General features: G+C 44.6%; 1 protein-coding gene across 5 annotated transcripts in view; it reads left to right on the forward strand.

Annotated features, from left to right (window-relative positions):
* The window catches only part of STARD8 (StAR related lipid transfer domain containing 8), a 564,964-nt gene that overhangs the window by 340,446 nt on the left and 200,801 nt on the right, over positions 1 to 23,717 (forward strand). Inside the window, exon 1 of one of the 5 annotated variants that reach the window (XM_075323987.1) lies at positions 14,154 to 14,173. The exons of the other annotated variants lie outside the window; for them this stretch is intronic. The gene's annotated coding sequence lies outside the window, so the exon portion shown is untranslated. Of the gene's footprint in view, positions 1 to 14,153; positions 14,174 to 23,717 lie in introns of those variants that run through there. 5 annotated transcript variants of the gene reach the window in all.

Consider the following 23,717-nt stretch of genomic DNA (forward strand, 5'->3'; position numbering starts at 1 on the left):
CACAAAAATCCCATCAGCAGAAAAAACACGAGTAGTTGTAACCTGAGCTGACCGCAATCCCCTATCTGTCAGACCAAACTAAAAGTAGACGTGGAGCCTTCTTAAACATACCTAGATGCCACTTCACAGCCGGAGAAACTTACTACACCTCACAGATAGGTTTCCTTATTTCTATCTTACCTCAGAGTAGTCCCCAAAGGAATAGCAAGCCCGCAACATATAAAGCCAACGGTGATTTAAGAAAACACAATATACAGATAGGAAATATGAATTAGCAAAGGCCAGGCCCGACTTCCTAGATAGGACAGGGCAGATAACTGATTGCGGTCAGTGCAAAAACCCTGCGGAAAAATGCCAATCTCCTGATAAGAAAAATACTGAGACCATACGGACTCTTCCCCACTATATCAGGTACTCTTGTAAATAATGTGAGAAACAAATACCAAAAAAACCACACCAGAAATACAAAAGTGCAAATAATCAAATCGAACAGGAAGAATCTCACTTTTCTTGTAGTGGGACCTGCAGAGAGAGAACCCCCATGCTGCAAGAAAACAAACACCCTTAGGTGTGGATCAGGCAATAAAGCAAATAACTTGCAACTTATCTGGAATGGGACAGGCACAGGAAAATTGGAAGGACAACTCCAAGCCAATTCAGAGACTGAAAAACAACAATAACCGGCCCCAGCCAGCAAACACTGCTCTACTATATAACCCAGGCTGATCTGCAATTGGACCTCCCAATTAACTCTCACACCTGTTGAGGCACAGTCAGCTTCACCCCCAGTCCTGACCACCAGAGGGAGCTCCAAACAATCACCCTCTCGGATGACATTCACAACAGTACCCCCTTTGAGGAGGGGTCACCGAACCCTCACAAGATCCACCGCCGCCGTGCGAACTGCTGGCTCCATATGCTTCTTAAACAAAGACTTATGGAAAACATTGTGAATTTTAAACGACTCAGGAAGAGCCAAACAAAAAAATACGGGATTAATGATCTCCAAGATCTTATAGGGTCCAATAAATCTTGTCTTAAATTTAGGAGAAAAAACTCTCATAGGAACATTCCTGGAGGAAAACCAAACCATGTCCCCACTTTAAACAGGGGACCAACAGTCCTATGCCGGTTGGCAAAACTTTGAGCATTCTCCTGGGACTGAAACAATTTGCCCACTACTTGCCCCCAAATCTGCTGCATTCTGTCCACCACAGAATCAACTCCTGGACAGGCCGAAGCCTCAACCTGCCCTGAAGACAGCCTAGGAGGAAACCCAAAATTTCAGAAAAAAGGAGACATCAAAGTAGCACAGCTATCCCTATTATTGAGAGCAAACTCTGCCAATGGCAAAAAAGGAACCCAGTTGTCCTGATCCGCAGATACAAAACATCTCAAATAGGTTTCCAAGGTCTGATTTGTTCTGTCTGACCATTGGTCTGAGGATGAAAAGCAGAAGAAAAAGACAGCTCAATTCCTAATTTAGAACAAAATGCTCTCCAAAATCTGGACACAAACTGCACTTCTCTGTCTGACACAATATTCTCGGGAATACCATGTAAACGAACCACCTGTTGAAAAAACGAGGGTACCAACTCCGAAGAAGACGGCAACTTCGGCAATGGTAGCAAATGGACCATCTTAGAGAATCTATCAGAAATAACCCAAATAACCGTTATCCTCTGATAGGAAGATACAGGAAGATCCAAAATAAAATCCATGGCTATGAGTCCAAGGTCAAGGCACAAGCAATAGCAACAACAACCCACTAGAACGTGAAGAACAAGGCTTGGATCTAGAACAAATCCCACAGGATTGCACAAAACTCCTAACATCCCAAGATAAAGAAGGCCACCAAAAAGACCTACTCACAAGATCCCTAGTAGCAAAAATCCCAGGATGACCAGCCAAGACTAAGCAATGAATCTCGGACATAACTCTAGTCCTCCATTTATCAGGAATGTACAGTTTCACCACAGGACATATCTCAGGTTTGTCCCTCTGAAATCTCTCAAGTGCTAACCTCAAATCGGGCGAAATAGTGGAGAGCACCACACCTTCATTCAGGATGGTAGATGGCTCAACAACATCAAGAGAATCAGCAAAGAAAGTTCTAGAGAGGGCATCGGCTTTTATATTTTCTTGGTATCCGGAAGAAAAGAGACCACAAAATTGAAACGTGTAAAAAAAAAAAAAAAAAGCCCACCTAGCCTGCCTAGGATTCAGTCTCTTGGCAGATTCAAGGTAGGTCAGATACTTATGATTAGTGAGCACCACAACTTGATGTCTTGCCCCCTCCAGCCAGTTTCTCCATTCTTCAAAAGCCCACTTCAAAGTCAATAATTCTTGATTACCCACATCATAATACCGTTCGGATGGAGAAAACTTCAGAGAAAAGAAGGCACAAGGCTTCAGCTTGGAAGTTCTAGGATCTCTTTGAGACAAAACAGCTCCTGCTCAAATATCTGAGACTTCTATCTCTACTTGAAACGGAAAAGAAACATCAGGTTGCTGCAGGACTGGAGCAGAAGTGAACCTCTTTTTAAGCTCCTGAAGGCCATAATTGCCTCTGGAGTCAAATTCTCTACGTCAGCTCTCTTTTTGGTCAGATCAGTCAAAGGCTTAACAACACTAGAGAAATTGCCAATAAATTTATGGTAGAAATTAGCAAAGCCCAAAAATTTCTGAAGGGATTTCAAAGAAGTTGGCTTAACCCAGCCATGAACGGCCTGAACCTTGATTGGATCTATTTCAATAGAAGCCGGGGACAAAATAAACCCCAAAAAGGAAATTCTTTGCACGCCAAAGAGACATTTCGATCCCTTAACATACAATACACTTTCCTTAAGTACCTGAAAGTGTCCGAACGAGCATCCCAATCATCAGAAAAAAATCAAAATATCATCCAATCGGGTCCCGAATAATATCATTCATGAACGACTGAAAAACGGAGGAGGCATTAGTGAACCCAAAAGGCATCACCAGGTACTCAAAATGCCCCTCAGGGGTATTAAAGGCCGTCTTCCATTAATCACCCTCCTTAATTCGAATGACATTGTACGCCTCCTTAAGATAAAGTTTCGTAAACCACTTAGCCCCCTTTACTCTGGAAAACAGGTCCGACATCAGGGGTAATGGATACTGATATTTAACAGTGATTTTCTTAAGGAGACGATAGTCAGTACAAGGTCTCAATGACTCATCCTTCTTGGACACAAAGAACAAACGGCACCCAAAGGTGAGGAGGATGGTCTAATATGACCTTTTTCCAATGACTCCTTAATATAGGTTCTCATAACATCATATTCGGGCACAAGTAGATTGAAAATCCATCCCTTAGGAAATTTGCAACTAACTCAATGGCACAATCACACTCCCTGTGGGGAGGCAAGAAATCATAACCAGTCTTATTAAACACCTCAAGGAAATCTGACAAATATGCAAGTAGATCATGTGGCGGAGGGGAAATAGACAACACAGATTATTATGCACATATTGACAACCCCAACTAACCACAGACAAGGATTTCCAATCTAGAACTGAATTATGGGTCTGCAGCCAAGGGAATTCCAGTACCAAAATATCATGCAAGTTGTGTAATACTAAAAATTTACAAACCTGATGAACTGGCGCAACCTTCATAGTTACCAGAGTCTAAAACTGGGGTTTATTTTCAGCTAGGGGAGTAGCATCAATGCCCCTTAAAGGAATAGAAGTTTGCAAAGGCACCATAGGAAAACCACAATTCTTAGCAAACCCAAAATCCATCAAGTTCAGGGTGGCCCCTGAATCAAAAAAGGCCATAGCAGAAAATGAGGATAACGAGCAAATTTAAAAAGACTGACAAAAGAAATTTAGGTTGCACAGTACCCACAGTAAACGAACGAGCAAATCTTTTTCCCCGTTTAGGGTAGACAGAAATATTGTGAGACGAGTCTCCAAAATAGAAACCACAACTTGTTCTTCCATCTAAAACCCTGCCACTCAGCACTAGAGGACCCTATCACACTTCATAGGCTCCAAAGACTGTTCCGCAAGCAATACATCAGCACGTATCATTTTGCGCTCTCTTAAACGTCTTTCAATCTGAGCGGCTAGTCATAGAGGCATGCGCGAGAACCCTTCCGAAAAAGCGCAGCAAGTACATCATCATTCCATTTAGTAAGACCGCCCACTTTCTGAATTTCTGACAAAATTTCAGCGGAATCCTGACCTTGGATCAAAGCCAACAAGGCCTTCTCAGCTTGATCAATCACATTGGGTTTATCATGCAAAAATCCCAGGGCTTGAAAAAAGAAATCCACAGTAGCAAAATTCGGATCATCAGGAGCCAAAGAAAAGGCCCAGTCCTGAGGGTTACTGTGTAACAAGGAGATGACAATCCTTAGCTGCTGCACAGGACTCCCTGAGGACTAGGGTCTTAAGGCAAAAAATAATTTATAATTATTTTTAAAGTTCAGGAATTTAGACCTATCCCCAGAGAACAATTCAGGAACTGGAATTGTAGGTTCTAAAAAGTGTCTAAGATAAGCTGATATTTCCTGAACCTCAGAGGAGAGATGCTCAACACACTCAGCCAACTGTTTAGTATCCATACCAGCAGAAGATCTTCCACAGAACCCAAGAATAAGAGGAAAAATATATATAGAATAAAGAAAAAAAAATTTCCTTCTCTTGCGTACCTGTTGTTGTTGTTGTTGTTGTTGTTGTTGTTGTGTTTGTTTGTTTTTTTGTTTAAGCGTTCCTAAACACACCTAGACGCCACGTCACAGCCGGAGAAACTTACTACACCTCACAGGTTTCCTCATTTCTATCTTGCCTGAGTAGTCCCCAAGAGTAGCAAGCCCCCAACATATAAAGCCAACAGTGATGTAAGTAAACACAATACACTGGAAATATAGATTAGCAAAGGTGAGGTCCGACTTCCTAGATAGAACAGGACAGGACAGATAACTGATTGCGGTCAGTGCAAAAACCCTGCGGAAAAATACCAATCTCCTGATAAGAAAAATACTGAGACCATACGGACTCTTCCCCACTATATCAGGTACTCTTGTAAATAATGGGAAAAACAAAATAACACAAGAAATACAAAAGTGCAAATAATCAAATAGAACAGGAAGAATCTCCCTTTTCTTGCAGTGGGACTTGCAAAGGGAGAATCCCCATGCTGCAAGAAAACAAACACCCTTAGGTGTGGATCAGGCAATAAAGCAAATAACTTGCAACTGATCTGGAATGGGACAGGCACAGGAAAATTGGAAGGACAACTCCAAGCCAATTCAGAGACTGAAAAACAACAATAACCGGCCCCAGCCAGCAAACACTGCTCTACTATATAACCCAGGCTGATCTGCAATTGGACCTCCCAAACTCCCAATTAACTCTCACACCTGTTGAGGCACAGTCAGCTTCACCCCCAGTCCTGACCACCAGAGGGAGCTCCAAACAATCACCCTCTCGGATGACATTCACAACAGTCTGGGTTCTGTTACAGATCCATTTTTAAACAGTACAAGAGTTCTGCATGATGCCCATTTTCTTCCAACACCTAATGGTCCTCCATATAGACCCCATAATAATCATTGCAGCTGTATTGTAACTACATGTCCTCTGTAAAGCGGGTTCCTAAGGACCAGTTCAACTCATTTTCACGTTACATTTTAGGCCAGGATTAAATATTCAAGCTTTTTGGCTTGTGCAAATGTTAAATTAAGAGTCTGGATCCTCATCTCTGCAGAGTTGCATCTTTGTTATTGTGTTCCTGAAATAAGAGGACCACGACAGTCGAGCAATATTTACTAATCACTTCTAATATAGCACATGAGGCAGAATGGCCGCATCCACCCCCAAGATTGAATGAATATTTTGTTTTGGTTGGAGAACTGCAGGGGCATTAGGTGTTGAGAGTAGTTTGGCTGCAGGGTACTTCAAAGATTGTGGTGTCGATGATAAGGCTCTGTGCCCACGTTGCGTATTTGCGTACAGGTACGCTGCGTATTGCACTGCAGCGTAACTGCATGCGTCCTGCATCCCCAGCACAATCTATCAAGATTGTGCATAATCCATGCGCACATTGCGTTTTAGAACGCAGCGATTTGCATGCTGCCAAAACGCTGCATTCTAAAAAGCAACATGTCACTTATTCCGTGCTCTTTGAATGCAGGTCCTGTCTATGGTGGGGGCTGCATCCAGAGTGCATGAAATCTGCTTTTTCACTGCATTCATTAGGCAGTGTTTCTGCAGCGATTTGAGGCGCACATGTACTGTCAAATCACTGCAGAAATTTCTGCAGGGACCCGACGCAACAAGCGCACCTACCCTAAGGGTGTAGAAATGGACATGTGACAAGGACAACACATCGCCAATCCTGTGCTGACGAGACTTCGCTGTTATGCACAGGGACTGGTTGCTGATATACAGAAAGTACGTGGATTCGCTTCATTTTGATTTAGATTTAATACCAAATGTATAACAAAAATCATAATATAATGGACATGTGACACCCTGGAATAGCCAGGTAGTCACAGATAGGCCCCGCATAACACCAGTCCCCCAAAAAGGTAACAGCAGCCAATCACATTAAAACCTAGTCACCTCCCTCAGAGCTTAATGGACACACCAGGGGGCGGAGCCAGGTAGTTAGCAACGCCCACTGAGGAGTTCAGAGAGCCTGAGGCAGGAAAAAGTTAGTTCAGTGGGAGTTCAAGTTTAGTGAAGTGAGGAGTGGAGTGCAGCAGGCCTGTGGTGACAGGTCTGCAACGGAGACTGACAGGTGTGAGGGTCGTAGCCCGCACACCTTGGCTAGGAGGCAGGCCTACAGGAGCCAGAAAGACGGCCAGGTGGAACCGTAAGGGACCGGGACAGGGTAGTGGCCCGCCAGAACCGACTGGAAACCGGAGCACCAGGGGGGTACTGAGACCCAGAACGAGGCCCAGAAGCCACTGGACCACGTCGAATTCACTGATTGAGGTCTGGACCTTTAGGTCTTTTTCCATTCCAAGACCTGACTGAAGGCAACAGCCCACCGAGGTGGATAGAAAGCCACTGCTCAGGCAGAGAGATCCCACGGGCCAGCGCCTGCGGGCAAACGGACTCCACCGACACATACACAGCCGGGGAGCGGACTCCCGTCGCTGAGGCACAGGCAGACTTGTGTGTGTCAATAATCGTGAGTACAGCTGTGCCATCCGGCCGCGCACCGCCCTGCACCGCCCAACCGCCACTCTCCCCAAATGGGTCCCGGGGCCACCATCCCTGCCCACGGAGGGGTTAACATCTTGCTGCACGACCATCTCCCCCGGGTGTCCCCGTAACTGCAGCGGTGGTGTCTACACCTTCACCACGTCCCATGGGTGGCGTCACGAACTCAAACACTGCTCCGGCTGTATACCTACCTAACCACCCCCATTGAGATCATCAGCAACCCCTTGCAGAGCGACGTGACCCCCGGGTCCGGAGGCGCTCGAGCCACGCACCAAACGAGCCCGGATCCGAGCGGCTCGGCTGCGGCCGAGCGCGGGGCGGTACAGACATTGTCCTTCTTGCCTTTATAAAGTCCTTTTTTGCCAGTGATCTCACTAGGTGTTTCGGGGGACTTAGGTACACAAATGTGCCCTGTTTGCACTTTGTTCTTTTTGATGATTTAGTCCTGAATTTATCATTACAAAAAGTGACCATAACTTGTTTGTGAAGCTTAGAATCAATGTGGCATTTTTAGGGTCCATTTGAAAGGGGTTATCCAGCTTTTGTTTATTTTTTTTTTATTTCACTACTGAGCTACATAGGGGCAGGTAAGTGTGACGCCCTGGCAAAACCAGGTAGTCACACAATAGGCCCCCGCACAACACCATCCCTCACTTAGGTCACATACAGCCGATTTGAAACCCTAGTCACCCCCTTCAGGGCAAGACAGGCACAAAAGTGGGCGGAACCAGGCAGTTGGGGAACGCCCACCTAAGGGTCTAGACAGCCCGGGGCGGGAAAACAAACAGTTCTAGTCAGTTAAGCAGTGAAGCAAACAGACTAAGTTGGAGTTCAAGTTGAGGAGTGTGGGCTGGAGCTAGGTGTAGCTCCAGCAGAGGAGACGTTCAAGTTGAACGGTGCCAGGGTTGGAGCCCTGGTACCTTGGCTAGGTGGCAGACAGTTGTCTCCGTCAGCAGGAGACGGGAAGTCGGCTCGGCAGATCCGAGGAGGAGCGGAGCAGGGTTGGAGCCCGCCGGTATCGACACCGGAGACCCGACCGGAAACCGTGCGCAGAGGGGGTACTCGGAACCAACGGCCTAGCTAATCAACCAATTGAGGGTAGCAGGATTATAGGTCCTGTCCCAACTAAAGTCCCAAAAGCAGACAACCACCCACAGATAGGGATAGGGCAACCGCCAGGGCCCATAGATCCCACGGGTCAGCGTCAGCGGGTACGGCTCCTCAAGCACACAGAAAGCCAGGAGCGGACTCCCGTGTTCCATACCAGGAAGTCCAAACACACAACCACAACCAGTGCAGAGGAAGAGACTGCGACCACCAGCCCGGGTGGGGGACCTTGGTTTACCAATAGACTTGTGTTATTAATTTACTTGTGAGTAACCAAACATCCCCTGGTACGTCCGGGCACGCAGGCCCCTGCCATTGCCATACCCTGTACAGAGATACTAGGTCCCAGGGCAACCATCCCTACCCACGGAGGGGTTAACATCCGGCTGCCATTACATCTCCCCCGGGTATCCAACAACAGCAGCCCCACTTCACCACACACTGTGCGTGGCATCACGAACTGAATACGGTCAAGGCCGTACAACTACGTCCCCCTTTTCATTCGGCGTGTCCGCGTGACCCCCGGGTCTGGAGGATCTCTCGAGCCACACAGCGGGTACGAATCCGAGCAGCACCGGCTGCTGGCACGGGGGTGGCACATAAGTAGATAAAAAATACCTAGCTATACTGCTGTCAGCCCCTCTTCCCCGGCTCAGAACAGTCATGTAGCTGCTCTTGCCGGGATTTTGCTGTTGCCTGTGATGTCACGTTGACCGGGGCAAGACCTTGTTGACGGGCATCACAGCTGACATCATGTTGCCACCCTACTGGGTGGGTATAGTGCATGAAGTCCCCGCCCTGCTTCCCCTTCACCCTCCCACACATCCCGCAGTGCCGCATGTGGCCCTTGATGCTTCTTGCAGTGCACAGGCCTGCAGCCCCCTTGATGATCGCTACCTGTACTGGGGGTCCGTGCAGTCAGCGCTTTATATCAGATGACACATAACCGAGTGCTGCACAGATGCGAGCACTCTCTATGATCAGCTGCCGGCCAGTCAGAGGCCAGCAGCTGATCATTGGAGAAACTGTATAGAGCAGAGGTCCCCAACTCCAGTCCTCAAGGCCCACCAACAGTGCAGGTTTTTGGGATTTCCTTAGTATTGCACAGGTGTTAATGTAATTACCTGCCCAGGTGCTGGTTCCAACAGCAGTGCAATGCTAAGGAAATCCTGAAAACATGCACTGTTGGTGGGCCTTGAGGACTGGAGTTGGGGAACCCTGGTATAGAGAACTCGCCCCTGCGCAGCGCCTGGACATTTGTCTTCTGATATAAAGCTCTGTCCACAGCAGCCCCTGCACAGACAGCCTTTACCAAGGGGACTGTGGCCACAAGAAACAGGCCACTGAGGGAACAGAGGACAGGTGAGAAGTATTTGTCTTTTTGTTTTTTGTGTATGTGTGTAAAGAATGGCACAATATGGGACACTGCTTCAGGATGTAGCATTTCTACAAGAAGATCTTTACTATACGATGAGCAGGATTACATGAGCATTATTACAAGATGGGCACATTACTACATTATATGTGCCCATATTGTCCTCTGCTAGAGGTCTGTGCTGGGCAGTATACTGACAGCCAATGAACATGCAGAGGGCGGGGCTGGACAGTGAGGCCAGGCGGTGCCAGCTCTGACTTAGGTTTGGCAACCAAGAATAGGAAGTCAAGTTTGCTGGAGCTCAAGGTAAATAAAGTGGCTACAGAGAATAAAGTGATAATTCAAGAGGAGCAAAAGTTAGAAAACAAAAAAATAGTGTAGGGATGTTTTAGATGACAATACAGCACAGATTAGCTTAAAGATAAAGTTGGAGTTTGTCGGACAACTTCTTTAACTTTCTTGGAAAGAGTCACGAATAGATGTCACATTGGATGTGAGGAATATCAATGTATCAAGTATAGCTGTGGATAAGTGTAGCTATTCTAGAGGAAAAACAGACAAGAAATGCAGGAAATGTCTTTTTAACGCCTAACACACCTTTTAAAGCGAAACCAAACTTTTTTTTTTTTTATTTCATCCAGCATGGAAAGTTATGTATGACCTTTTCAAATTCCTTTATTAGGGAAATTGTATTTGTCTTCCAACCACTGCCTCCAGCTGCATTCATATCAGAACATGCTCATTTGGAGTACAGATGATGGCAGTGATGGGTCAGCACCTGTCTTCTCCTCGTAGTTGTACTGAGGGCTCTTGTCTACTTGCGATTTTCATGTGCGAGTGTGATCCGGTAAAACATCGGATTGCACTTGCACCAGTGTTAATCAATGAGGCAGGGTCCTCTTGCTTATTTTTCTTCTACACGAATTGTGCTGCCGGTGCAATCGCAGCATGCTGCGTTTTGCAGTGAGTCTCCGCTCAAGCCTATGGCAGCGTGTGAAACATCACACTGCACTCTCATGTTATGTGACTGCAGTGCGATATACGCAGAGACAGACAGTGGAGGAGATAGGGAGAAAGTGTTCCCTCCATCTTCTCGCATGATCCTCGGCTGACGCACGCAACAGAGGGTCATTAGCATATCGCTTCCGATGCGCTCACATCAGAAGCGGTACGCAAGTTGGAAAGAACTCTTAACAGAACAATTTCCTGCAGCAGCTTATCCCTTCATTGAGTCGAGCATACTGTCTGTGTGTGCTATGGACAGCACACAGAGAGCATACACCCTTTCTAGCCCATGTGTGGAAAAATCACAGCATTCGCTATTTTGCTCCAAATTATAAACCAGACTAGTGCATATAAATAGTAGGCAGCTTTCTACACATTGAGCTAGTCATGGCCGCCATTTGCACAAGTTTTAAATTTGGCCTAATCACACATTGAGCTAACCCATCACTGCCATCACTTGTACTCTGAATTCATATGTTTTGAGAGCAATGCAGCTAAAGACTGGGGGAAAAGAAGTGGTTTGTAGGCTACTTAGATGTGATTTATTTCTAAGAATAATGAGAAATTGCTTAATAAAGTGATTTGCAAAGTTTCGTAACTTTACATGCTTTACATGCTTTACATGCTGAACAAAATGCTTAAAAAAAGAAAATATAGTTTATTTAATCCTTGTCTAGTATACCAAAAAGATTGTCATTTTACAGCACCTGCCAATATTGGTACAGAATGTACTTGTCCTTCTAAGGCTATGTGCGCACTAGGCGTTTTTGCCGCGTTTTTAGCGGCGTTTTTTACCGCGTTTTTGTGCTGAAAACGCAGTGACATTGCTTCCCCAGCAATGTCAATGGGTTTTCAGAAGTGCTGTCCTCACACAGCGTTTTTTTTTAGCTGCGTTTTTGTGGTGACCACAAAAACGCAGCATGTCAATTATTTCTGCGTTTTCCACTGCGTTTTTCACTCATTGAATTCAATGAGATGTTAAAAACGCAATGAATAACGCATATAGCCGCGTTTCTATGACTAAAAACGCAGCTATACACGCAAGGGGTGGGCACTACAGTGACGCGTACAGGAAGAGGATTCCTTCTGTTGGTAAACACAGAAGCAGGAATCCTCCCGGTACCGTCACCGCCGCGTCCACCTCCCGTCCTGTGCATGTCAGCTCCGTGCGGCACCATGTCTGGGCGGGAGGTGGAGGCAGCGGCGAAAAACAAAGTGAACAGTAGAAAAAAAAAAAAATGTCATATACTCACCTGTCTGCAGGGTCCCGGTGCCATGCAGGGTCCCGGTGCCATGCCCGCTCCCATCTCCTCCCGGTCCCGCCGCTCTGGCTGTGTGCAGTCTCCCCGGCCGGCAGGACCTTGCTTGCAGGACCTGGCGAGGGATCACCTGATGCAGTCACCTGACGCATCAGCTGATCGTAGTCTCGCCGGCTATCAGCTGATCCTGCCGTCAGGGGACTTCATCAGCTGATTACCGGCAGCTGCTGCAGCGATCGTATAGGATCAGACTCCTGTCCAATCGATCGCTGCAGGAGCTGCCGGTAATCACCACAGCACATAAGTGAGTATGTATTTTTTTTTTTTTTCTACTGATGCATCAGCTGATTGTATAATCGGCTTTTATACAATCAGCTGATGTGTGATGTGATTCAGGCACTTGAACCTGACACATCATCTGATCGCTTTGCCTTCCAGCAAACCGATCAGATGATATTGGATCCTGATTTGGACGGCGCGGGACCCTGACCCAGGAATACTGCGGAGGGGGGTTTATTTCAATAAAGATGGAGTCACTAATTGTGTTGTGTTTTATTTCTAATAAAAATATTTTTCTCTGTGTTGTGTTTTTTTTTTATCATTACTAGAAATTCATGGTGGCCATGTCTAATATTGGCGTGACACCATGAATTTCGGGCTTAGGGCTAGCTGATAATATACAGCTAGCCCTAACTCCATTATTACCTAGCTAGCCACCCGTCACCAGGGCAGCTAGAAGAGTTGGATACAGCGCCAGAAGATGGCGCTTCTATGAAAGCGCCATTTTCTGGGGTGGCTGCGGACTGCAATTCGCAGTGGGGGTGCCCAGAAAGCATGGGTACCCTGCACTGTGGATTCCAATCCCCAGCTGCCTAGTTGTACCCGGCTGGACTCAAAAATTAGGCGAAGCCCACGTCATTTTTTTTTTTTTAATTATTTCATGAAATAATTAAAAAAAAAGGGCTTCTCTATTTTTGGTTCCCAGCCGGGTACAAATAGGCAGCTGGGGGTTGGGGGCAGCCCGTACCTGCCTGCTGTACCCGGCTAGCATACAAAAATATGGCGAAGCCCATGTCATTTTTTTTTCTTTTTGGGCAAAAAACTGCATACAGTCCTGGATGGAGGATGCTGAGCCTTGTAGTTCTGCAGCTGCTGTCTGCTCTCCTGCATACACTAGTGAATGGAGGATGCTGAGACTTGTAGTTCTGCAGCTGCTGTCTGCTCTCCATACACTAGTGAATGGAGGATGCTGAGACTTGTAGTTCTGCAGCTGCTGTCTGCTCTCCTGCATACACTAGTGAATGGAGGATGCTGAGACTTGCAGTTCTGCAGCTGCTGTCTGCTCTCCTCCATACACTAGTGAATGGAGGATGCTGAGACTTGTAGTTCTGCAGCTGCTGTCTGCTCTCCTGCATACACTAGTGAATGGAGGATGCTGAGACTTGTAGTTCTGCAGCTGCTGTCTGCTCTCCTGCATACACTAGTGAATGGAGGATGCTGAGACTTGTAGTTCTGCAGCTGCTGTCTGCTCTCCTGCATACACTAGTGAATGGAGGATGCTGAGACTTGTAGTTCTGCAGCTGCTGTCTGCTCTCCTGCATACACTAGTTCTGCAGCTGTCTGCTCTCCTGCATACAATGAACATTTTGAAGAAGGAAATGACATCAGACCTTTTTTTTTTTTTTTTTTCCATCAACAATCTTTAATGGCATTGTGCACTAATTAAAAACGCAGTGAGCAAAAACGCAGCAAAAAACGCACCAAATCGCGGCAAAAACGCATGCGTTTTTGCCGCGTTTTTTTAGCCGCGGGTGCGTTTTTTAGACAAAAACGCACATAAAAACGCAGCGTGAAAAAAACGCCTAGTGCGCACATAGCCTAAGGCTACATAAGCACGCTGCATTTTTGCTGTGTTTTTTTGGTGCAGTTTTGTTGTCAGTAAGTTCTTACTTTTGACTTCCCAGCAAAGTCGATGAGATTTCAGATTTGCTGTGCGCATGTTGCAGTTTTTTTTTTTTGTCTGCAGTTTTTGTTACAGACTTCTGACATATGCTGCAGTTTAAGTTCTTTCTGCATTTTGTCCCTGCGTTTTTTACCAGTGATGGGAGGACTCTCAGATAAAACCCACGCCGACGCTGGGTCCGTGAGGGATTGATCCCTGGTATCAGGCTGGATTCCGGGCGCAATATATTCTTTGGGGACCAGAATCCGGCGCAAAGAGGTAGGAGCAAGCGCTTCGTACTTAACGGGTCACCGGCACATTGGTACGCTTCCGCGGCCGCTCATTCACTTTAATTGAATATGCACTGCTTTCCCCATCCACTAGCATCTGTGATTTTTTTTTTTTTTTGCAGTCAGATGCGCCCCCACTCTGAGTGACAGCCTGTCTGATGCTTCCAATCACAGACACTGTTTGTGGGACTATCTTACAGTAAAATAAATAAAATTCATGAAGGGTCCCCCCATATTATGCAACCCGGCACAGATAAAGAATACAGTCACAACCCCCAGCCGTGCGCTTATTTTGGCTGTGTATCAAAATAAAAATAAATGCATGCGGCTTTTTTTTTTTTTTTTTCTTTAGCAATTACCAAAGCGTACTCTAGGTACCAGAGGTATACTAATATAGACAAACCAAAATAAAAAAACCTCTAAAATCAGTAAGGCTACTTTCACATTGCGTTTTTACTTACCTTCAGTTGTCGCGTCGGGGCATCTGTCCAAACCTCCCCCCCCCTCCTGCAAAACGTGTGTCGGACGCATGCTCCGATGGGGCCATTGACTATAATGGAGCAGACTCCGTTAGCGTGTGCTCTGTCTTGCACCATTTTCGGGCATATGCGTTTTCTGAACGTTTTCTACCAAAACGTAGTCTATGTTCAGGTGTCCGCCTGCAGAAAACAAAACATGTATGCCCGAAAATGGTGCAAGACACAGCACATGCTAACGGAGTCTGCTCCATTATAGTCAATGGCTCCGTCGGCGCATGCATCCGAAACACGTTTTGCCAGGGAAGGGAGGGGAGGTTCGGACGGATGCCCCGATGGGACCACTGAACATAAGTAAAAACGCAATGTGAAAGTAGCCTAATACCTTAATTGTATGTAGGTAAAATCCCCAGCAAACATACCACAAACAACAAATAGTGGTGTGTAAATTCTACACAAGGGTAATTTGTGACAAAAGGGCAGTGGGGGTAACAGTGAGTGACCCTAACAAAGGGGAATTACTTGATGTAATCAAGAGTTGCGAGGGCCTCACACTAACCTCAACCTGCCTAACAACTGAGGTTAGTTCACCTTAGATTTTATGGCGCCCCTGTTGCTTGGCTGTTACACCCTCAACTACCACTAATAGAACACCCTCCACCAAACCTCAGAACGTGCAGGTAAAAAACCATTCATGTAGATGCATTCAGGCACAAATATTAAATATGCCATTATATTTGTATGTTCTTATAATGTAATCATTCACCATATTTACTGATCAGGAGGACCACAAAGAGGAATGGATACTGATGAAAAACAATGATGACCCTAGTAAATAGGGACCTAGGTCACAGGTCAACAATCAGGCCAGCTATCAAACCGGGCATATTGACAGGTCAAATTACAAGAATAAGTCCACCTAGGACCACTTGCAAGACACCCATAATAATAAAGATAGAAGCATGGCCCCTAGAGGGATGCTTATCGTGTAAGTGTGATCCAAAAATAAATCAGCCAGGCCTTAGGTCCCCAATATATTCTTCAAAGACCCACTAAGCCCTAGATTTAGTAATGAAATGTGCCTATGAGATTATCAATTACTTATATGAAAAAGTGAAAAGAAATAAACGCACACACTAAAAAATCCTTTATTTGGAATAAAAGACAAACCACCCTTTTTCACCACTTTATTAACCCCCAAAACACCCCTTACACTTCTGTTTTTCCCCATTAAAGAGACTGTCGGGATGTTTTTGCTATGTAATCTGAACCAAGCATGCTGTAAGAGTTAGCATGAAGTTTACAGCCAGTTGTCTCTTATCCTAAAGTCTGTTTTTGTTTACCTGCAATGTTTAGTTTAAGCCTCTTAGCTTTATCATTAGTGGGTCTGAGCAGCAAGTGAACTGTAGTCTGACTCTGCCCCCTTCTGTGATTAGCAGCTTCTGTTTATGGAAATGTACACTGAAAGCCTGGTTTGGGCGGAGACAGCTCCCAGAGCTCTGCTACATACAAAAAATGAAATCTTTCATTGTGTTGAACGGCTGCAGCCACTAATCTTAAGTGATACATCGTTAGATTCATAATCTTTGCCTACATCATGCTGCGCTTAGATGAAGTAGCAAAAACCTAACTGATTCCCTTTTTTAAGTTATTTCCTTCAAGCCATCATTTTCTCTGGAGGCTACTGCCAGAAGGTAAACTCCACTCACATACACGTATTTTTATAATAACATACATAAGTTGTCCCTGGATTGATTTTTTTTTTTTTTTTTTTTTTTTTTGGTTGTTGATTCAATTTTTTTTTAATTAGCAGAGTCTCCATATATTTGATGTATATGCAGCACTCTGTATCTCCTGTGATGTATGCTGCAGTCTTTATCGTATAGATGTATATACACTAGTCCCAGTTTCTTCTATGTGATGTGTATAAACACCAGTCCTGTCTTTTGTGATGTATGTACACCAGTCCCAGTGTCTCTGATGTGATGTGTGTGTGTCAGTGTATCCTTTGTGATGTATACAGCAGACTAGGCATATCCTATGTGACATAGATATATAGCAGAAAAAAAACCCTATACAATTACAGTGCACATTTCCTTTTACAACAGTAAACTGTCCAGTGATTGGTTGCTATGAGTAAAAAAGACCGTTATTATCATTTTTAGAGATTGCGATAAGTCACACCTATGTCTTTTAGCTCTACGGAAGGACAAACAGAGGGATGGAAGAGATGAATCCAGCGAGCCAAAGTTGTAGTAGATAAAAAGTTTCTTTAGTCTTTATTTCAATAATATTAAAAAAAGTCTTTGTCCATAGCAGCATAAATGATGACAGACAGAGATAGGAAAAGTTGCTGCTGGCGCACGGCAAGACGCGTTTCGGCTAAACCTTTATCATTGCCATAGACAATGATAAAGGTTTAGCCGAAACGCGTCTTGCCGTGCGCCAGCAGCAACTTTTCCTATCTCTGTCTGTCATCATTTATGCTGCTATGGACAAAGACTTTTTTTAACCCCTTAACGACCCATGACGTACTAGATACGTCATGGATCGTTTTCCGGTAAGCCCCGCCCCCTGCCGCCGGCGGGCGGCGGCGATCGGCGCACATATCAGCTGTTATCAACAGCTGATATGTGTGCCTGCTAGCCGCGGGTGGAATCGCTTCCACCCGCGGCCATTAACCCCTTACATTTCGCTGCCAAAGTCTTGGCAGCGATATGTATATGGACGCCGCCATTACAGTGACTTACCCCGCCCCCGCCGGAAGTCACGTGACATGATCACGTGACTTTCGGCGGTTGCCATGGTAGCACAGGGTCATGTGATGACGCCTGTGGCTAACATGAGTCACTTCCTCTCAATGCCGGAATACAGCCGGCATTGAAAGTGAAGCAGCAAATCTGCAGTTCTCAGCTCTGTAGCTGAGATCTGCAGATTGTGCAAAGCGATCAGATTGCTGATCACTATAGCCCCCTAGGGGGACTAGTAAAATAAAAAAAAAAAGTAAAAAAAAAAGTTTTAAAAAATAAAAAAAAAATAAAAAAACCTAAAAGTTCAAATCACCCCCCTTTCACCCCATTGAAAATTAAAGGGTTAAAAAAATAAAAAATGCACACATATTTGGTATCGCCACGTTCAGAAATGCCCGATCTATCAAAATATAAAATCAATGAATCTGATCAGTAAACGGCGTAGCGGCAAAAAAATTCCAAACGCCAAAATTACGTTTTTTGGTCGCCGCAAATTTTGCGCAAAATGCAATAACAGGCGATCAAAACGTAGCATCTGCGCAAATATGGTACCGTTAAGAACGTCAGGTCAAGACGCAAAACATAAGCCATCACTGAGCCTCAGATCCTGAAAAATGAGCACGCTACGGGTTTTGGAAAATGGCGCAAAACGTGCGCCACGTTTTTCGGACAAGCTTGTGAATTTGTTTTAACCCCTTAGATACAAGTAAACCTATACATGTTTGGTGTCTACAAACTCGCACCGACCTGAGGCATCATACCCACACATCAGTTTTACCATATAGTGAACACGGTGAATAAAATATCCCAAAAACTATTGTACAATCCCAGTTTTTTTGCAATTTTTCCGCACTTGGAATTTTTTTGCCATTTTCCAGTACACTATATGGTAAAACTTATGGTTTCATTTAAAAGTACAACTCGTCCCGCAAAAAACAAGCCCTCATATGGCAAGATTGATGGAAAAATAAAAAAGTTACGCCTCTCGGAAGAAGGGGAGCAAAAAACAAAAACGCAAAAACGGAAAGTGCCCGGGGGCTGAAGGGGTTAATATTCTTGAAATAAAGACTAAAGAAACTTTTTATCTACTACAACTTTGGCTCGCTGGATTCATCTCTTCTATTTGTGCTGGTAAGAGCTTCTACCATATATCCGTGCTAAGAGCCTCTATAGTCATAGCAGCTTGATCCTACAATATATTGGGTAAGCTGGAAAAACTTTTTCTTTTTTATATTTTCTATGTAAACAGAGGGATGGGTACAGGAGGAGTCAGCTGCTCTGAGGGTTTTGATAGGTAATGATGTAAGCCTCCAATTAATGATGTAATCCTCCAAAGCCAGGGAAGGAGTCTTGCGAGGATAATTTGCATATTCCCAGTGCCTTCTGGGATAAGTGAAGAGTCACCGCGAGCTCAAGGAGAAGCGGGTTTTGGCCGTTACAGCCGGAAGGAAGACTTCTGAAAGTCAGGGAAGGAGTCTTGCGAGGATAATTTGCATATTCCCAGTGCCTTCTGGGATAAGTGAAGAGTCACCGCGAGCTCAAGGAGAACCGGGTTTTGGCCGTTACAGCCGGAAGGAAGACTTCTGAAAGCCTGTTTTGAATTTTAGCCTGTCTTCTTCATTGTGAGCGTGAGTGAGCAAAGTGTGAGCAAAAGTAAGTGTGAGTAGAATTGTTTGTATTTAGTTGTTTAATTACTTAACATTTGTTTAGTGCTATCCCCATTAGAAAATGTGCTCCACTATTGCTAATGCGATCCAGTGTACATCTTGTCTCATGTATGCAGTCCTTGAAAAGCCATTCGAGGGTGCATACTGTTGTTCGAGATGTGCGGAAGTTGCACATTTGGAAGCCCAGATACTGGATCTAAATGAGCAGCTGGCAACTCTGAGATGCGTTAGCAATGTGGAAAGGAGTCTGCTGCTCACTAAGCAGCAGCTTGTTGGGTCAGATGTGGGGGAGGATCGTAGTAGGGAGCGGCAGGACGGTGAGGTAGGTAGCTGGGTGACAGTTAGAAAGGGGGGTAAAGGGAAAAGTGCTAGGAAGGCTAGTCCTGAACTGACACACCCCAATAGGTTTGCAAACTTGGCAGATGAGGGGGATGTCATTACAGGGGTAGCATTGCTGCAGCAAGGCATGACCTCTGAATGCCAGAGGAGTGTCTGCTCCAGTAAGGGGGGGAATAGGAGTGCAGGGCAGGCAAGACAGGTACTGGTAGTGGGGGACTCAATTATTAGGGGGACAGATAGGGCAATCTGTCACAAAGACAGGGATCGCCGAACAGGGTGTTGTCTTCCTGGAGCTCTAGTTCGGCACATCGCTGATCGGGTTGACAGATTACTGGGAGGGGCTGGGGAGGACCCAGCGGTCATTGTACACATTGGCACAAATGACAAAGTTAGAGGTAGGTGGAAGGTCCTTAAAGATGATTTCAGGGAATTAGGTTGTAAGCTTAAAGCATGGACCTCAAAGGTGGTATTTTCGGAAATACTACCTGTGCCACGAGCCACACCAGAGAGGCAAAGAGAGATCAGGGAGGTTAACAGGTGGCTCAGGAATTGGTGTAGGAAAGAGGGTTTTGGGTTCCTGGAGAATTGGGCCGACTTTTCAGTTGGCTACAGATTCTATGCTAGGGATGGGCTGCATCTTAATGGGGAGGGTGCAGCTCTGCTGGGGCAGAAAATGGCTAGAAGGTTGGAGGAGTGTTTAAACTAGGAATGGGGGGCGAGGGTATTCACTTTATAGAAGGGGAATGTAGTGCAGATAGTGACCAGGGCACAAGTAATGAAATTGGGGGTGGTACGGGGGGAAGGGTTAAGACAGTCAATACAGTAAGCAGGAATATTGGTACAGAGTCATACGTAACGTGCATGTACACTAATGCCCGAAGCCTCACAAATAAGGTGGAGGAATTAGAATTAATATTGTTGGAAGAAAATTATGATATAGTGGGGATATCAGAGACATGGCTGGATGAGAGCTATGACTGGGCTGTTAATTTACAGGGTTATAGCCTATTCAGGAATGACTGTACAAATAAGCGAGGGGGAGGTGTGTGTCTATATGTAAAATCATCCTTAAAACCCATCCTGCGTGACAACATATGTGAGGGTACTGAGAATGTAGAGTCCCTATGGGTGGAGATAAGGGGGGGGAGAATGAATAATAAAATACTGATAGGGGTGTGTTATAAGACGCCGAATATTATGGAAGAGGTAGAGAATCTCCTCATAAAGCAAATTGATAAAGCAACGAGTCTCGGAGAGGTAATTATTATGGGGGACTTTAACTATCCTGATATAAATTGGGGAACAGAAACTTGCAGTTCCAGCAAAGGAAATAGATTTTTGATAACAATGAAAGATAATTACCTTTCACAAATGGTACAGGACCCCACAAGAGGGGGAGCACTACTAGACCTTGTACTAACCAATAGGCCAGACTGCATATCAAATATACAAGTTGGGGGTTACTTGGGGAATAGTGATCACAAAATAATAAGTTTTCATGTATTCTTTAGTAAGATGTATAGTAGAGGGGCTACAAGGACACTAAACTTCAGGAAAGCAAATTTTAAACGGTTGAGAGATGATCTTAGTGCAATAAACTGGGATGATGTACGAAGTAATAAAAGTACACAAAGCAAATGGGAGACTTTTATGAGCATCCTGAATAGGGCTTGTGCAGAAAATATACCCTATGGGAACAAACATGCTAGAAATAGGAGGAAACCCCTATGGCTAAATAGAGCTGTAAGGGAAGCAATAAAAGAAAAACAGAAAGCCTTAAAAGAATTAAAGAGGGTAGGTAGTGATGAGGCATTATATAATTATAGAAAATTAAATAAAATATGTAAAAAGCAAATTAAGTTAGCTAAGTTTGAGACAGAGAGACTCATTGCGAGAGAAAGTAAAAATAATCCTAAAATATTCTTTAACTACATAAACAGTAAAAAACTGAAAAGCGATAGTGTTGGCCCCCTTAAAAATAGTCTTGGTGAAATGGTGGAAGGGGATGAGGGTAAAGCCAACCTGCTGAATGACTTTATTTCTACGGTTTTTATACAAGAAAATGCCATGGCAGATGACATGACCAGTGATACCATAAATTCACCCTTGAATATTACCTGCTTAACCCAGCAGGAAGTACGCCGCCGCTTCGAAATCACTAAGGTTGATATATCTCCGGGCCCGGATGGCATACACCCCAGAGTACTACAGGAATTGAGTTCTGTGATAGATAGACCATTATTTTTAATCTTCTCAGATTCCTTAATAACAGGGTCGGTACCGCAGGACTGGTGCATAGCAAATGTGGTGCCAATATTCAAAAAGGGGACAAAAACTGAGCCGGGAAATTATAGGCCGGTAAGTTTAACCTCTATGGTTGGTAAAATCCTTGAGGGTTTCTTGAGAGATGCTATACTGGAGTATCTCAAGAAAAATAACCTTATGACAGAGTGTCAACATGGGTTTATGAGGGATCGATCCTGTCAAACTAATTTGATCAGCTTCTATGAAGAGGTAAGTTCAAGCCTGGACCAGGGAAATGCAGTGGATGTTGTGTATATGGACTTTTCAAAAGCTTTTGATACGGTGCCACACAAAAGGTTGGTACATAAAATGAGAATAATGGGGATAGGGGAAAATATGTGTAACTGGTTTAAAAACTGGCTCAGTGATAGGAAACAAAGGGTGGTTATTAATGGTACGTACTCAGACTGGGTCTCAGTTCATAGTGGGGTACCACAGGGGTCAGTATTGGGCCCCCTTCTTTTCAACATATTTATAAATGACCTTGTTGGGGGCATGCGGAGTAGAATTTCAATATTTGCAGATGATACTAAACTCTGCAGGGTAATCAATACAGAGGAGGATAATTTTATATTACAGGGAGATTTATGTAAATTGGAGGATTGGGCTGAGAAGTGGCAATTGAAGTTTAATGTAGATAAATGTAAGGTCATGCACTTGGGTAGAGGAAATAACATTTATGATTATGTACTTAATTGTAGAACACTGGGTAAAACAGACACTGAAAAAGACTTGGGTGTATGGGTGGATGGTAAACTTCACTTTAGTGGACAGTGTCAGGCAACTGCTGCCAGGGCTAATAAAATAATGGGATGTATTAAAAGAGGTATAAGTGTTCATGAAAAAAATATAGTTCTACCTCTGTACAAGTCACTAGTGCGACCGCACTTAGAATACTGTGTACAATTCTGGTCACCGATATATAAGAAGGACATAGCTGAACTGGAGAGGGTGCAGAGAAGAGCGACCAAGATTATTAGAGGAATGGGTGGGCTGCAATACCAAGACAGGTTATTAAACTTGGGGTTATTTAGTTTGGAAAAACGAAGGCTTAGGGGGGGATCTAATCACAATGTATAAATATATGAGGGGACAGTACAGAGACCTTTCCAAAGATCTTTTTACACCTAGGCCTGCGACTGGAACACGGGGGCATCCGTTACGTCTTGAGGAAAGAAGGTTTAATCATAATCACAGACGAGGATTCTTTACTGTACGAGCAGTGAGACTATGGAACTCTCTGCCGCATGATGTTGTAATGAGTGATTCACTACTAACATTTAAGCAGAGCCTGGATGCCTTTCTTGAAAAATTTAATATTACCAGTTATGTATATTAGATTTTATGACAGGGTATTGATCCTGGGAACTAGTCTGATTGCCGGATGTGGAGTCAGGAAGGAAATTTTTTCCCCATTGGAACTTGTTTGCCACATTGGGGTTTTTTTGCCTTCCTCTGAATCAACATGTTAGGCTACGGGTTGAACTAGATGGACTTAGAGTCTCCCTTCAACCTTAAAAACTATGATACTATGAATTCCCAGGAAAGCGAAGCCTGGTTTTCAGGGTTGATAACTTGATTTTTTTTTCCTTTTTATACCAATTGTCTCTTAAGAGAGGAAGTACACTACGGGTATGTCCGCACGCTGCGTTCTGGATTTGTCAAAAAATGCACCCTCTGGCAGACTTTGACAAATGTAAACACTGCGTTTGACAATAACCCCCCCCCACTGTAAAAACACATGCATTTTCGATGCGTTTTCCCTGCGTTTGGGCTGCGTTTTGGGCAGTGCGTTTTTAAAGGAGAAATGGAATATGATGGATTAGGATTTGATAGGTAGAATACATAGAGGGATAGATATAAAAAATAGAATAAATAACATGGCTGCCCGCAAACAGCAGACAGAGACTGAGCCATGCGATGAGCATGAACTCTGGTGAACCTCTGAGGTCAGTGCCAGGACACAGGCAGTAGTGCAGAACCAGCAGCTGTGATTT

This window comes from Anomaloglossus baeobatrachus, chromosome 9 (assembly GCF_048569485.1).
Source record: "Anomaloglossus baeobatrachus isolate aAnoBae1 chromosome 9, aAnoBae1.hap1, whole genome shotgun sequence".
NCBI lineage: Eukaryota > Metazoa > Chordata > Amphibia > Anura > Aromobatidae > Anomaloglossus > Anomaloglossus baeobatrachus.